General features: G+C 39.0%; 1 pseudogene; it reads left to right on the forward strand.

The window, feature by feature from the left end:
* Positions 1-9493: 9493 nt before the first annotated feature.
* On the forward strand, positions 9494-9886 carry LOC119059737 (dynein light chain roadblock-type 1-like; annotated as a pseudogene).
* Positions 9887-15920: the final 6034 nt, after the last annotated feature.

Raw genomic sequence — 15920 nt, forward strand, 5'->3', positions numbered from 1 at the left:
TGCCCTGGCTGGTGTAGCTCTGTGGATTGAGCACAGGCCTGTGAAGCAAAGGGTCGCTGGTTCAATTCCCAGTCAGGGCACATGACTGGGTTGCAGGCCAGGCCCCCAGTAGGGGTCACATGAGAGGCAACCATACACTGATGTTTCTCTCCCACTCTTTCTCCTTCCCTTCCCCTCTCTCTAAAAATAAATAAATAAAATATTTTTAAAAACCACAGCATTGTACTGACATAAAAACAGACACATAAATCAATGGAACAGACTAGAAAGCCCAGAAATGAAACCATACCTCTATGGTCAACTAATATATGACAACAGAGGCAAGAATATATAATGGGGTAAAAACAAGCACTTCAGTAAACAGTGTTGAGGAAACTGGACAGATACATGCAAAAAAAAAAAAGGAAAGTAGACCATTGCCATATATAAAAGTAAAGTCAAAATGGATGATGAAAGATTTAAATATAACACCTGAAACAATAAAACTTCCAGAAGAAAGCAGAGGTATCGCTCTCTGACATTGCTCTCAGAAATATGTCTCTCCACGCAAGGGAAATAAAAGAAAAAATTAAAAAATAGGACTACATTAACCAAAACAGTTTTGTACAGCACAGCAAACCATCAGTAAAATGAAGACAACCTATTAAATGGGAAAACATGTTTGCCAATGATACATCTGATAAGGGGTTAATATCCAAAAAATATAAATAAATATAACTTAACACCAAAAGAAACCAAACAATCCAATAAAAAACTGGGTAAAGGACCCGAATAGATATCTCTCCAAAGAGTACATACATATACATGACCAATACACATATGAAAAGATGCTCAACATCACTAATTATCAGGGAAATGGAAATTAAAATCACAATGAGATATCTCTTCACACCTGTCAGAATGGCCATCACCAATACATCAACAAAGAAAAAGCATTAGCAAGAATGTGGACAAAAGGAAACCCTCATGCACCATTGGTGGGATTGTAACTTGGAAAAGCCACTATGGAAAAGAGTATGGAGGTTTCTCAAAAAATTAAAATAGAAACACCATATGACCCATCAATTACACTTCTGGGTATTTATTGAAGAAATCCAAAACACTAGTTATATATATATATATATATACACACACACACACACACACACACACATATATATATATGCATTCTTATGCTCATTGCAGCACTATATACAATAGCCAAAATATGGAAACAATCTAAGAGTTCATCAATGGACAGATGGATAAAGAAGATTATAGATATGTATATAGATATGTATATGTATGTATATTAACACGCACACAATGGATTATTACTCTGCTATAAGAAAGAATAAAATCTTGCCATTTGTGACAACACAGATGGACTTAGATGATATTATAAGTAAAAGAAGTCAGAGGAAAACAAATACCATATGATTTCACATGTACAGTCTAAAGAAAATACACAAAACAAGCAAACTCATAAATACAGAGAATAAATTGGTGGTTACCAGAGGGGAGGGGGTTTGAGGGATGGGTGAAAAAGGTGAAGGGATTAAGAGGTACAAATTGGTAGTTATAAAAATAATAAAGGGGATGTGACTATTTCCTACAGCATAGGGAATATACTCAGTAATATTGTAATAAGTATGTATGGTGTCACAGGGGTGTTAAACTTTTCAGGGTGTGCATTCTGTAGATGTACAAATGTTTAATACCTATGGTATATATCTGAGACTAATAAATTAACTGGGATTGAAAAAGAAATGTTTTAAAGCTCTGAAAAAGTTAAGAATAAAAAGAAGACTTACCATTAGAAAAAGTTTCCAGCAAAATCTGATAAAAAATATTTCATGCCTAGACATATTCTGAAATAAACTAAAAGCTTTAAGGGCATCCATGTAATAAAAGGAAATTTCTTACAAACTGAGTGCTGGCAGAAGTTCCTGAATTAGACTATCCCCAGACTTCCCTGCAGCAATGGAGATAGTGGAACTCCATTGGTCAAGTTGTACAGGAGGGAAGAAGTAATCCATTGTACTTTCAACATAAAGGCAAGAAACAAACTTTTTCAAATAAGTAACAGTTCAAAAAATGTATCTTCAGAGCAGGAATTCCATAGATACTTTTTAAATGGAAGCATTTTGTTGTATGTGTGGTTATTTTTCAGTGAAAAAAACTTTTGAAATTTTAAAAGTATCTTTTAAGAAAAAAATTGGGGGAAGCCCTCTAAAATGGAATTCATTTATTTAAAAGTGTCTATTTATTCTTACATGTCACCCTCAGAGTACTCTCCATTTGATGCAATTCACCTATTGAGTCATTTTTTCTACTGCTCAAGAGTTTTTGCACTCATTGATTTTGATGCCTTTTAGTGCTTCTGTTGTTTTTTGTTTCACTTCTTCCACATTTGGCAAAACATTTCCCTTTAAGGACTTTTTTCATCCAGGGAAACAAAGAGAAAAAAAATGCCATTCAGGGGCGAAATCAGATGAATACAGAGGGTGGGGCACATGGATTAAGCCATTTTTGGTCAAAAAGTGCTGAAAACTCAGTGCATTGTGTGTAGGTTGGTGTGGTTGTTAATCACTCATCATGAAATAGGCAAACACATTGAAAAAGTCTTCAAAAAAACTGAAGCTGAATGCTTCCTCTCACAAAACTGACTGCTGGCACACTGATATAGATGGCTTCCTAGAACACTCACCTAGTGGAGGAAACCTATATTGCAAGGTGCCTGCCTACCTGAAGACCATTCCAGTTATTTTGGGGTAGTATCTCCTGTTGCAAAGAAATTCTTTTTTAAAATTAATTTTTTCTACTTTTTTATCGTTTATTATACTACAGTTGTCCCAATTTTTTCCTTTTGTCCCCCCTCCACCCAGCCTACCCCCTCTCCCACAGTCAGTCCCCTCTCCATTGTCCATGTCCATGAGTCATTCATACATGCTCTTTGACTAAGTTCTTGCCCTTCCTTCTATCATAGCCCCCCACAGCTATCGGTCTGTTCCATGTCTCTGATTCTATTTTTATTAGTTTATTTTGTTCATTAGACTCCAGTTATAAGTGAGGTCACATGGTATTTGTCTTTTGCCAACTGATTATTTCACTTAGCATAATAGTCTCCAGATCCATCTGTGCTGTCACAAAAAGGTAGGGTTTCCTTCTTTCTTTCTGCTGCACAGTATTCCATTGTGTAAATGTACCAGTTTTTTAAAATTCACTCATCTACTGATGGGCACTTGGGCTGTTTCCAACATTTAGCTATTGTAAATAGCACTGCTGTGAACTTAGGGGTACCTAAGTTCTTTTGAATTGGTGTTTTAGGATATATTTCCTAAATATATTGGTGTCTTAGGGTATATTTCCATCAGTGGGATTGTTCGTTCATAAGGCAGTTTCATTTTTAATTTTTTGAGGAAATACCATACTGGTTTCCATAGTGACTGCACCAGTCTGCATTCCAACCAACAATGCAATAGGGTTCTTTTTTCTCCACATCCTGGCCAGTACTTGTTGTTTGTTGATTTTTAATGATGGCCATTCTGACTGCTGTAAAGTGGTATCTCATGGCGGTTTGAATTTGCATCTCTCTGATGGCTAGTGATGCTGAGCATCCTTTCATATGTCTCTGGGCCCTCTGTGTGTACTCCTTGGAGAAGTGTCTGTTCGGGTCCTTTGCCCACTTTTTAACTGGATTATTTGTCCACCTGGCATATAAATGCATTCTTATTAATCTAAAGTTGAGCAATTCTATCAATTTCATCTGCATTTTACCTGTTAAATTTAAGTAAAGATAAGTTTAATGCTTTTTATTTGTAAAAAGCATTTATGATAAGATCATATTTTTATAGAATCATACAATAACTACATACATACTTGGATACACAGAGAGAAAGATGATGACTAAGAATGTCTGCTAAATATTAATGATGATTATTTCTGGCTAGTTGAAAGGGGATGTTTGGCTTGCATTTGTTTTTTATTTCTTCTTTAACTTATTTATAGTACTTAAATTTTTCTCATAAGCATGAGTTGGTTTTACACAACCAATACTTTTGAAATGGGTCCGTGCACCCTGAACTATCACAGGATATGGTTGGGGAGAAGAAAGTTGGCCAGAAGGTCCACTGATCATGGGTCTCAAACTTACAAAGATCAGAAACTTGGACTTTTTAGAAGTTCTCTCCAAATGAAGACACCCATACTTTAATTGAAATATACTGACAAAATTAAACATTTAAAATACAGCACTCTAAAAAAAAATACCTGGAGCCTCAAGATGTCCATGCCTCTTTTGCACCCTGAGAAGCCCTGCACACATTATTCAAAGTTAAGAAATGCAGATTTAATACCATGGGAAAGATAGCACCCAGCAGAGGAATTCTAGAGGTAACCTCTCCTTCCTAAATCATGCCCAGATTAAGACTTTCTACTAAGCAAACACTATGCAACCCTGGCAGTGCCAGTATGCCTGCAAGCACTGAGTGAAAAGCAGCTCATCTTTGCTCATTATTTTTGGAAGCAGTCCTTGTTGGCCAATGCACAGCTATCTCTGGGTTATGACGCTTATAGCTGATAATGTGTTTTGTTTGGGCTTGACTTGGGTTTGCCTACTCTTTGATCTGATAACTTGATGCTTAATCTTAGTAAGTACTTAACTTTAGCAAGAACTCACTGCTTTTCTTACAACTAGGTTTCTGATTAGATCATCTACTTATTTGGGGCAACCTGAACTAACATCACTCTTGTGGGTTTCGGGTCCTTCCTCTCCCTTGTTTCACTGCTTCATAACCCCTGCTGGTTGTAATAGCCTGATGCTGGACAAAATGGGCCAAGAAACAGTGTAACTAATTTGCTCATAGAAGCTTCTGGGGCAACAAAAGTAAAGATGATTGATAAGAATGTCAAGAACTTTTGGCCAGATCAATATCCAGTATGATAAAATTGAGTTTCTAACAGGAAAACAGGCCTGGGACTCATAGCTTCTCACTGCTCCTAAGGTGTGATAGAAACAGTCTTGAACTTGGAGTCAGAAGACCTACTCAGTAAGAAATCCTAAAGTGAGTTCTTCAAGTGAGACACCAGGCAGTAACTCTAATCCTTCCCCCCAAAACAAAGAGCACTAGTGAGGGTAGCTATGTAGGTAAATATTTAAAAAAAGCATAAATGTATTTTTGTTTGTACCCTTCTGTATGATTTAAAAGACAATTTCATAAAGCAATAATTATAAAAATGTTGCTGAGTTTATAATGCAGAAAGTATAATTGCAGATAATAATAATAACAGAAAAGAAGAGTGAGGGAACAAAGTGGAACTGGAATAGTAAAATAAATGGGGAATAAATAAAATTATTCCTAGCTCTGGCAGTTACTAGTTATATAAACTTGGACAATTTTAAAAATCCAACTTGTAGTTTTATCTTATCCTTAAGTAAAATAATATCATTTACAAGGTTATTGAAAGGATAAAGTTCAAACAATGTTCTGGAAACATTTATTTGCACAGGTTCTCAAGAAATAATAAAACTGTTTCTCTGGATGTGAGTGCTTGGTGGTTTATTGGACTATTTTCTCTACTTTTCTGTATCTTAAAATTTTTTTATAGTAAGAAAAAACTGTAATTTCAACTTTCTTCATCTTATGGTTTTCTTTTCTTTGGTACTTTTTGATTTAAACTATAATTTTATGGCTGAGCATGGAAGAAGAGGAGGTTAAGCTTAAATGACTAAATAAATTGTCTCAAGGATTTTTTCCTAGGGGATACAAGTAGTTGAAACGTGAATAGGAAATTCTCGACTCCACGTTGCACGGAGCTGTCACACAATCTTGAAGTGCAAAAATTCAGATTAAGAAAGATGATTCTTTAACCTCTGTGCCCTGGGGTTGCCTCCAATAACCCACACCTGGTGTTCACATCCCTGGGGGGTTCTTCCCCTGGAGTGTGGGCTGGACCTAGTGGGTGGCTTCTAATAAATAGAATACAGAACAAGTGACAGGATGTTCATTCAGAGGTTAAATTATAAACAGCTGTGACTTCTGGCGCTCCCTCTGGGGCTCTAGGCACTGCTTGCTCTGGTGAAGCAAGCATGCGTGTTATAAACTGCCCTGTCTCGAGATCCACAAGCAGGAACCGTGCCAACCCTCTGGCTAACAACCACGTGCATGGACTTGGAAATGGATCCCTTTCCAGTTGAGCCTGGAGATGACTACATCTCTGCTGACACCTTGCTGGCAGCCTTGTGAGACAGCCTAAGCCACAGAACCCAGATGAGCAGCACCAGATTCCTGACTCACAGAAACTGCAATGTAATGTTGTTGCTTTAAGTTGCTAAATGTTAGGTTAGTGTTTTATATACAACAAGATACAACTACTGCACCTGTCTCATGGTGAAAGAATTCACCATACAATGCCTTCAAATATGAAGATCTATGAATTTAAAATACGGTAGTCTTTCTAGAAATCAGCTTGCACTCAGTTTTCTGGGGTGCATTTCTATTGCACAAAGCATATTTCTGGTGGCATGCAGAGGATTTACACTTATCACTCAGAACATTCTTACAAATTTTAAAGTTAAACTTTGATCAATAGTTACCAAGTTTCCTTTCTTTGTTTTTCTTGATTACTCTTATTGCCCATCATTCTACATGAAATCAATTTATTAAAAACAAGAAGGAGGAGGAGGTGCAAGAAGAGAGTGGAAAAGAAAAAGAAAGAGGAGAAACAACATCAGAACAGGTCATCGGGTTTTCATTGGTCACAAAAGATTTACAAACTAAAGTTTTAAAAACACTTTGTATGCCAAGAAAAATCAAATAATTTCCTACACTGATGTGTATTTCCTAGATGCACACAAAATATCAACCCACCTATTAATTATTTACTGAGTCCCTCTCATAGCTTCAGCACCCTGCTATGACAGTCCAACAAAGAAGGAGAATCATACAGAAGCTCCTGGACTATTTGGGGAGACTGAACAAGCATGTATCCAGCCATGTGATATGAAAATTAGAGACGTTTATCAAGGAAGATAAAAGATAGAGAAACATTGTATATAGGACAATGACGCCTTGGTCCCCTTCAAAGTGGGTACTGTGGAACCTCACATAGTTCTCCCAGTTGCTATCAGCTGCCCTGTCTGACTCTCACTGATGGTCTGAAACCTATCGCCTTTCCCTCTAGTTTTGGGAAAAGCCAAGAATTGCAGGGTGCCAAATATAGGCTATAGTGGGGTGCTTTGATGTTTCACCAAAAAACTGCACAAGACATGATATATGAACAGTGTGCATGGTTGTGATGAAGCTGCCAATCACCAGTTGCCCATAGCTGCAGGCTTCTGAATCATTTGAATAGTTTCCATGGAGGAATGTTTAGTTGATGCAATATTTGATGCAGATTCATTGCTCTACTCACCCAATCATTTTGAATGCAATTGCCACATAATACACATGCTCACTCAGTGATGTGTACCATCCCCACTGACTAGTACAGTGAAGTCACCATTGTTCACACATGTCCACCAACCCACTCTCCTTGGCTTCCGGGTTACATCAATGTTATGCAAACAATTCTCTTATATTAATGATCATTGGACTTTTTCCAGATGGACCTCATATACAAAGATACAGAGCCATCAATTAAATGGCTAATAGATACAAGAGAAAATTCAGTAGTTCAGAAAAGGAAAGCTGGGAACTAAAGAAATCTGAGGAGAGTTCATGGAGGAGGAGGACTTGAGATGGAACAAAAGAAGAATGGAGTTTGTTCTTGTTGAGAGTAAGGAGAAAAATCACTGTAAAGTAAGGAGAAAAATAACAGGGTTGAGTATAAAGTAGGTCTCTACAGTGAAGAGAAGCAAGAAGTAAGACACAATGAAATGACAACAAAGGCAGTTGAACAAAGACCACATAGAGAGGTATACTGCAAAGGCAGGTTAAAGATGCTGAATGTTCCCAGTCCTCTGCTATGTATCTGAGACTGTAATAATATTAATCACTCACTTCATGCCTACTACGCGCTAAGCACTATGTTAGGTGGCTCAAATATATTCTCTCATTTAATCATTATAAATACAGTCCTCACTGCACTCCCTTTACAAACAAGAACACTGTGGGGCTCAGAGAAATGAAGTAACTCACCTGAGATCACAAGCTAACATGTGCCTGAGCAAGAATTCAAGTCCAGATCTGACTGACACCAAAACCTAATCTCCTGGCCATGATACCATCCTGATGTCAGGTACAGAAAACAGTCAATGAAATTAATTCTGAAACTATTCTGTAACCTTCATAGGTAAGTGCTGATACTCAACTGAGTATCCCACCTAATGGTTAGTGAGCACAGATCAAACACCAGAATGCTGTGCAGTGTAGGAGGCATTGCTAGTCTTGGCTACACTGCTATCCAGTTGTAGGACTCAGAAACCTACTGACGCTTGGTTCCTCTGCATGTCTTTAAGGTCACGGTCACCTCTAAACAATACCCACCCTATTTGTTTTGCATGCAAAAGGTTTACTTCTTGTGACTACTCCAAAAATATCCTGACACAATGGTAGATTGTATAGACTTAAAACATTGTTTTTGTTGTATTGTTTTCTTTCTTTTTTGTAGCTCTGAGCTACTGATCCTACAACCTACTATATATGCTTTTGTTCTCCTTGGAAGTAGCAGCAAGTGCAAGTAGGCAGATGGCTTTCAAAATGTCAATTATCACTTAATACCATGCTGCTCACTTTGGGCCCAAGAAAAGTAATACCTCAAGTAAAGCTCTAACTTAATTTTGCAAAGAAGATAAATGATAAAAGAACAGGTAATTCTTAATAAGCTGGGAAAGATTTGTTTTGATTACTCCTAATTCAACTTCCAAAACCTCCCCTGGTGGCATCAAAACATTTCCATGAAGACAAAATAGCTCAGTCTCTCCAGAGACTTCAACATTATTTTATTCCAAAGGAAAAAACACTTCCATAGCTTGTGTGCTGTAACTGGACATATTTTTACATTAGGTTGTTGCTTGTTTCTGTTTTGCTCTTTTTTCTATCTGGCATACTGAACTCAGCTTTAGATAATCTTCTAAGCAATATCCCCCAAACTGCATGCAGTGCTGTGTTTAACCTATTTCCATGGCAAAATAAACTGCTTTCCTCCACACTTTTAATGGAGATTTCTTCTTACCGTTCTCATCCACCATATTTATTTCTGGGATGTTATTCCTCACCAAAGTTCTTTCTTATTATAGAATATGAGAAACATAAACAGCTTGGACCTTCTAATGTAGAATGATGAAATGTTCTAGAGTAAATGTGGTTAGGTTACAGCTAACCACAGCTTTGTGTTGTACACATCAACACACATATTATAAGAATCTGGGGTCCAAGATGGTGAGTGTCTGCCTTGAATTTGTGGATGGTGGCTGGAAGGTGGCCGAACAAGACGGCCCCACACCTTGAGCCTGGCCTTTCATCCACACAGGCAACCTCTGAGCTCCAGGGGAGGGTGGATCTCAAACGCCATGGGTCTCCAGACATGGATGAAGGGGACTCAGACAGAGGTGGAGAAGACACTGAAGTGACTTCAGAGCCAGAAGGGAGTGCGGGGGGGGGGGAGGGGGAAGGGTCATCATAGCGAACACAGAAGGCATTTCTATTAAGAGCACCATGGAAAATCCCATTACCACACAGGATGCCAACCTCACGCACAACTTCATCTTGAAGGCCCAGAGCACCATGCTGTGAAATTGGCCCCTAGAATGACCTCACCTTCCTTCAAATTTGCTCCAAGAAAAAATGAAATTATGGTTGCACCAGATAAAGACGACTTCCTGATTGTGATTCAGAATCCAACTGAACAAGCCACTCTCTTGGCTCTGTGGATCATTCCTTCATTCAATGCCCCCCAACAATAATGGTGTTAATCATGTCAACCAACTGGCAAGTGGAAATCACCTTGGAGCTCATGCAGACCCATCCAGTGGCCAAGGTGGGCTGCAACTCCACCCCATCCCACCAAAACCATCCCTCCACGGGCCAGTGGTTTCTGAGTCCCCAGGACGCCCTCCTTCCTCGGGTTTTGGAGCAAGAGCTTGTGAGACCCTGCTCCATTCTGACCTCCAGTTCACTCCGTTGCCCTTGGAAAGGGCAATGGCTGTTTTTCTTTAACTAAAAATAACTGGAACTTGAAAAAAAGAATCTGGAATGGGGCCTGAATTTTATTCTATTCTAGAAGTTGGAATCTCATTGGAATTTTGAGGAAGACTAGCACATCGGGAACTAAAGGAGTGGAGATGTTACCCTACTTGCAAGCTAACTGGTGAGCTTGCTACAGGTTTGTTTACATACGCTGGCAAAACACACACCCTTTGGATCAGAGACAAGGACTGTTTATTAATCATGGCATAATCAGCAGCCAAAGCAATATTTTGCACAGGTTCCCAAAACCCCAACCCTACAGGGGGACACAGCGAGGACCAGATTTTCCCTGGGTGGGCACTGGGGTGTATCACAGGACGTGAAGCTTCAAATCAGGAAAAACCAGCTTATATACAGCTGCTGCTGACCTGCCCATTCTCCTCTCCAGAGGTAGAAAGAGGACTTATCTTTCCTCTGGAATGTAAGCAAATCTCTCCAGAAAGAGGAGGAGGGTTTTACTATTCTGAACTGTGTCTGCAGAAAGAGACATTTCAAAGCTTTATTTCTAGTGTCCAAGGTCATCTTCAGCCATCTCTAAACGATAGTCGAAAAGTATAGGAATGCCGTAGCGAATTGCCTTCAACATAGATCGGACTGGGGGCAGAAAGTGCTGCCTCCACGAAGCCATTTGCCAGAAACCAAGCCCACAAGTCTCAGGCCGCCCTCCCAGACCAGCCCACACCTGTGTGCTCTGCCAGGCACCCGACACTATCTCAGGGAGAAGAATCCCAAACCCTGAGGGACTAATTATTGAAAACCAAAAAGCCCTGGCAGAGAGGGATAAAATTTCAAACACAAAATCAAGAAGACAGAAATCAGGGAAGGCAGAAAGTAGGTTCAAGTGGTGCTTAGGAGACTATGGTTTTTAAGAAAATTTAAAGGCCTATCTGAACAACTCGGACAGGATAGACATGGTCAAGGCAGGGAAGAAACTATTTAAGGTTGTTATCAATTTAGACAGTGTCCCGGAGTCTGGAGATTTCTCAGAGGGCCTTCGAGTTACTCCAAAGGAGAAATGATATTATCTAGGATGGGCTCAAAGTGGCAGAGAATTTATCTGTAACGTCCATGTCCACAGACCACACCACCTGTCTCTTCTTATATAATTAGGCCATGCTGCCAGGAGAAGCCCACGGCAGCTTCTCCCATAGGCTGAGAAGGGACAGGACATTGTTTTCAACCCAAGGTACCAATCAGTGTCCTGCTCGAAAATGCTGAAGTGGTTCTTTGGCAAGAACAGCTTTGAAACTGGGTTATGCTCTCGACAGCACATCCCTGCATGTTTCTGAAAAACCGAAAGCATCTGGTCTGGGAAAGAGGCATTACCTCTGTTTTCTAGCTCAGGTGTTCTCTTCTGGCCTTCGCTGGCTGGGCAGGCAAACGGCCAACATACAGTCTCTTTGCACTTCTGTTTGCTGAGAAAAATGGGCCTTCAGCCTCCTTGTGATATTTTGGGAACATTAAACTGAGTGAAATTCGGGGTTATCAAACAGGTTAGTGATCCAAATCATTAAAAGGGCTTTACAAATCGTCCTTTGCCAGAAGAATAATGTCAGCATTTGGCTTCCAAAAATGAGGACACTGGAAAAGAGAAGCTGAGATGGCAAAAAACCGTGAGCAGCTTGTATGTACCATAAACTGAAGTTCGTGTCCTGACTAATTTCAGAGCAAGAACATTTATAGGGCCCTTCTCTCTCTGCTTACAATTTATATATCCAAAAAGACATCTACAAGATTGCTTTTTCACTTGCTCTTAGAATACTAGATGCTATAAATTAAGTTTTAACTGCTTGGTTTGTTGTCTACCTCTCTTGTGGCTAAATTACGTTTTATATACTCTCATTAAGTTCTCTTTGCAAACCTGCCATGATGCCTCCATTTGTGAATTTTCACTTTGTAAAATACTGCATTCACATCCTCTCAAACCTCCAACCTCTAAGAATGTTTACTTAGGTACTATATTATTCTGGATCAGATTGTCCATAGGCATCGTTTAATCTTTGAGACCTGGGACAAAGTTAAAAAATACTAGAAATGATGTTTTCAAGTCCTTACCTCTTCCTAGCTCCTACATGTATTCAAACCATTAACTCTTAAGAAAACATTTCCTCACTAAAAGGCAGATATGTTTTCCGAGACAAGCTTTGAGGATCACATCAGGCAGACGATCCCAGAGTTGCCATAAGAAGTCCATCTAACATAAAGGACACACCATGAATGAGTAACCATTCAACTCTGGAAAAGAAATTTTTTGCCGCCAGGAGTGGTGCTCAGGCAGGCATCGCTAAATATTATAAAAGAGCCTGCCTCTCAAATAAAATAGAATCCAGAACCGCCAAAGCTTATAGCTGGAGAGTACAAATGCAGACAAGAAAGGTCTCTAAGAAGGGGGCTTATTCTAGTTCTACTGTGTGGTAAGCAGAATGGTAAAATGACCCCCAAATCACATCCACCCTGATGTAATAACCACCCCCTTAGACTATGGGTACAGTCTCTGACTACGATGAGCTATTACTCCTGTGATTAGGTTACATTATATGTCACAGTTGACTTTTTAAAAATTGTGGTAAAAAACATAATATAAAATTTACTGTCTTAACCAGGCTAAAGGATGCAGTATAGTAGTGTTAAGTATGTTCACATGGTCGTGCAGTTAATCTCCAGAATTTATTCTTCTTGCAAAATTGAAACTGTCCTTGCTGAAAAGGAACTCCCTATTTCCCTCTCCCCCAGCCCCTGAAAACCTTCACCCAACTTTAGATATCTCATATAAGTGCAATTTCATATAGTATTTGTCTTTGTGACTGGCTTATTTCACCTAATGTAACGTCCTTGAGGTTTATGCTTGTTGTAACATGTGAAGGATTTCTTTCCTTCTCAAGGTTGTTATAATATTCAACTGCGTGTACATAGCTCATTTTGTTTATCCATTCACTTATGTACAGGCAGTTGGGTTGCTTCCACCTGTTGGCAGTAGTGAATAATGCTGCAGTGAGCATGGGAGTGCAAATATCTTCAAAACTCTGCTTGCTTTCAATGCTTTTGCATATATACTCAGAAAATGGAATTACTGGATCATGTAGTAATTCTATTTTAAAATCTTTGAGGAATAATCATACTGTTTTCCATAGCAGTTGTGCCATTTTACAATCCTACTTACAGTGCCTAAATATTCCAGCTTCTCCACATCCCTGTCAACACTTATTATTTTCTGTTGTTTGAAAGTAGCCATCCAAATGGGTATTAGGTGATATTTCATTGTGGTTTTTATTTGCATTTCTCTAAAGGCAAATGATTAGTAATGTTGAACATCTTTTTTTTATATACTCTCTGGCCATTTATATCATCTTTGGGAAAATGTCTGTTCGAGTCTTCACTCATTGTTTAATTAGGTGATTTGTTGTTTAATTATGAATCCTTTAAATAATCTGGATATTAACTCCTTATCATCTATATGATTTGCAGTTATATTCTTCCATTCCATAGACTACCTTTTATCACTGATTGTTTTCTTTGATGAACAGAAGTATGGTATAATATGCATATTTTTGCTTTTATTGAATGTTTTTGGTGTCATATCCAAGAAATCATTGCTAAATCCAATGGCATATGTTTTCCATGCTTTTTTTTCCTAGAAATTCTATCATTTTGGGCCTCACATTTAGATTTTTAATTCAGATGGGTTAATTTTCGTATATGATATAAGACAGGGGTTCACTTTTATCGTATTGCACTTAGCTATTTACTTTTCCCAGCACTGCCTGCTGAAGAGACTGTCCTTTTCCCCAGGGAGTGGTCTTGGCACCCTTATAAAAAATTGTTTGGAGATATATATGAGATTGTCTCTGAGCTCTCCATCCTATCTTATTGTTCTATGTGGACATACTTGACTTTAAGAAAGGAAGGTTATTTGGGGGCACCTAACCTAATCACACAAGCCATTAAAGAGCAGAGAGTTTTTGCTCTCCAATGGAGTAAGCAAGATTTGACAAAGGCATGTTGCTGAGACAGAGAGGCACAGCGGGTAGGACCCAAGTGCAGCTCTAGGAGTTGAGAGTGTCCACCAGTTGACAGCCAGTGACTGCAAGGAAGTGAATTCTGTCAAAAATCTAAATGAGATTGAAAGTGGGTCTTTCCCTAGTCAAACCTCCTGATGATGACACAGCCACCCAACATCTTCATCCCAGCCTGATCAGACCCCGGACAGAGGGGACAAGAACCATGAGATAATAAATCTCTGTTATTCTGAGCTGCTAAGCTTGTGGTATTTGTTACAGAGCCATAGAAAACTAATACATCCTGTTTATACCTTCCCCTTTCGATTCTAATGGCTGTGGTCATTGTTCATTGAACACTGTGGCTCCTTCATTGTTCACCAGAGTTGAGACTGGCTGTAACATTTCTTTTTTATTTTTTCCTCTTTTATTTACTCATCTTGAGGGAGAAAATTTTAATTAATCTATTTAAGTTTACAAATAGGTAATATGTATACATGACTCACAAATCAAAATAGGTAACTAGATATGTAGTAAAAACTCTGCAGGCCACTGCTATCCCTCACCGGCCAGTTCTCACCTGCCAACCGCTCCTTAGGTAACCGCTGCTCAATACTTTTATTTTATATGCATTTATGTGGCAAAGACTGTTAATTATTTATCAGTCTTTGCCAGTATAATTTTTATTTGGGCATATGGCTTCCAGGAATAAAAACTATATTCCCTAAGTTCCCTTATTGCTAGGTGTGACCAGGTGTGATACAAAGAAAAGGGCTACGTGCCAGCTTCGAAAAATCTCCCTAGGAATATGCCCCTTGGCCCTTCTCATTCTCCTGGATGCCCCTTCTCATCAATTCCTGGAAAGTGGATGCTTCTTTGGATGAGGACAAAGCCACACCTTCAGGATAGAAGGCCAGTGAGCTAGAGGGAAATTGGCTTTCTGAGGTTATCCTAGAGCAGAGCTCATGTCTTAGTTTCAGGGCTCCTTTTCCCTATATACTTAAAGAGAAGAATGATCCTTTCTCTTTTTTAAGCCTCTGTTTTAATGGGGTATTATCACTTGAAGCTAAACCTAATTCCTAACTAGTATAATGTTTAAGAAAATATGAAGATAGAGTCTCCATAACCCTTCTTTTACAAAAATTATAGAATATTACATAATTTAATATTGCATTGCTCTGTATTTTATTTCTTTGAGTTAACACTATATCTTATAAATTTTTCTAGTTTTTTGTGTCAGGGAGGACAGGAAGCAGATGGCACACTACAAACAGTTGATAAAGAGAAAAATAAAAGGACTGTTTATAAAGAGTTGGGCAGGGTTGAGAGAAACCAGTTAGGGAGGGAGAAGCTATAGTGCGAAGCCTGAAAAGATAAGTGAATGGACTGGTTATCAGAACCTGGGGAGAAGTGTTGCTGTAGGACACGGTGACCCAACGGAATGTGGCTTTTGATAGAAAAACACAGCCAGTGGAAAACTTCACCTCACCAGGGAGGGAGCCTGGAGAATAAATATCCTGATGATCTCTTTCTCCCCGTAGATCTTGATTTATTCAGTCCACAAGGCCAGCCTCCCGGAGCCCAGAGCATTATGCATTAAGGTAGAAAGTGCATTCAGAGGGGCAAACAGAAAATACCCAGCCCTCTCTGCCCAAGTTTCAAAGTCCCATCAGCTACCATGCCATCCTAGGGTAATGTCGTTTAGTCATATTCTAAAGTCATCAAACTTTAGCCACAACCTTGTTTTTCAGTTAAA

The sequence above is a fragment of the Artibeus jamaicensis genome, unplaced genomic scaffold (genome assembly GCF_021234435.1).
Source record: "Artibeus jamaicensis isolate MK-2021 breed Jamaican fruit bat unplaced genomic scaffold, CSHL_Jam_final contig_484, whole genome shotgun sequence".
In the NCBI taxonomy this organism is placed as follows: Eukaryota; Metazoa; Chordata; class Mammalia; order Chiroptera; family Phyllostomidae; genus Artibeus; species Artibeus jamaicensis.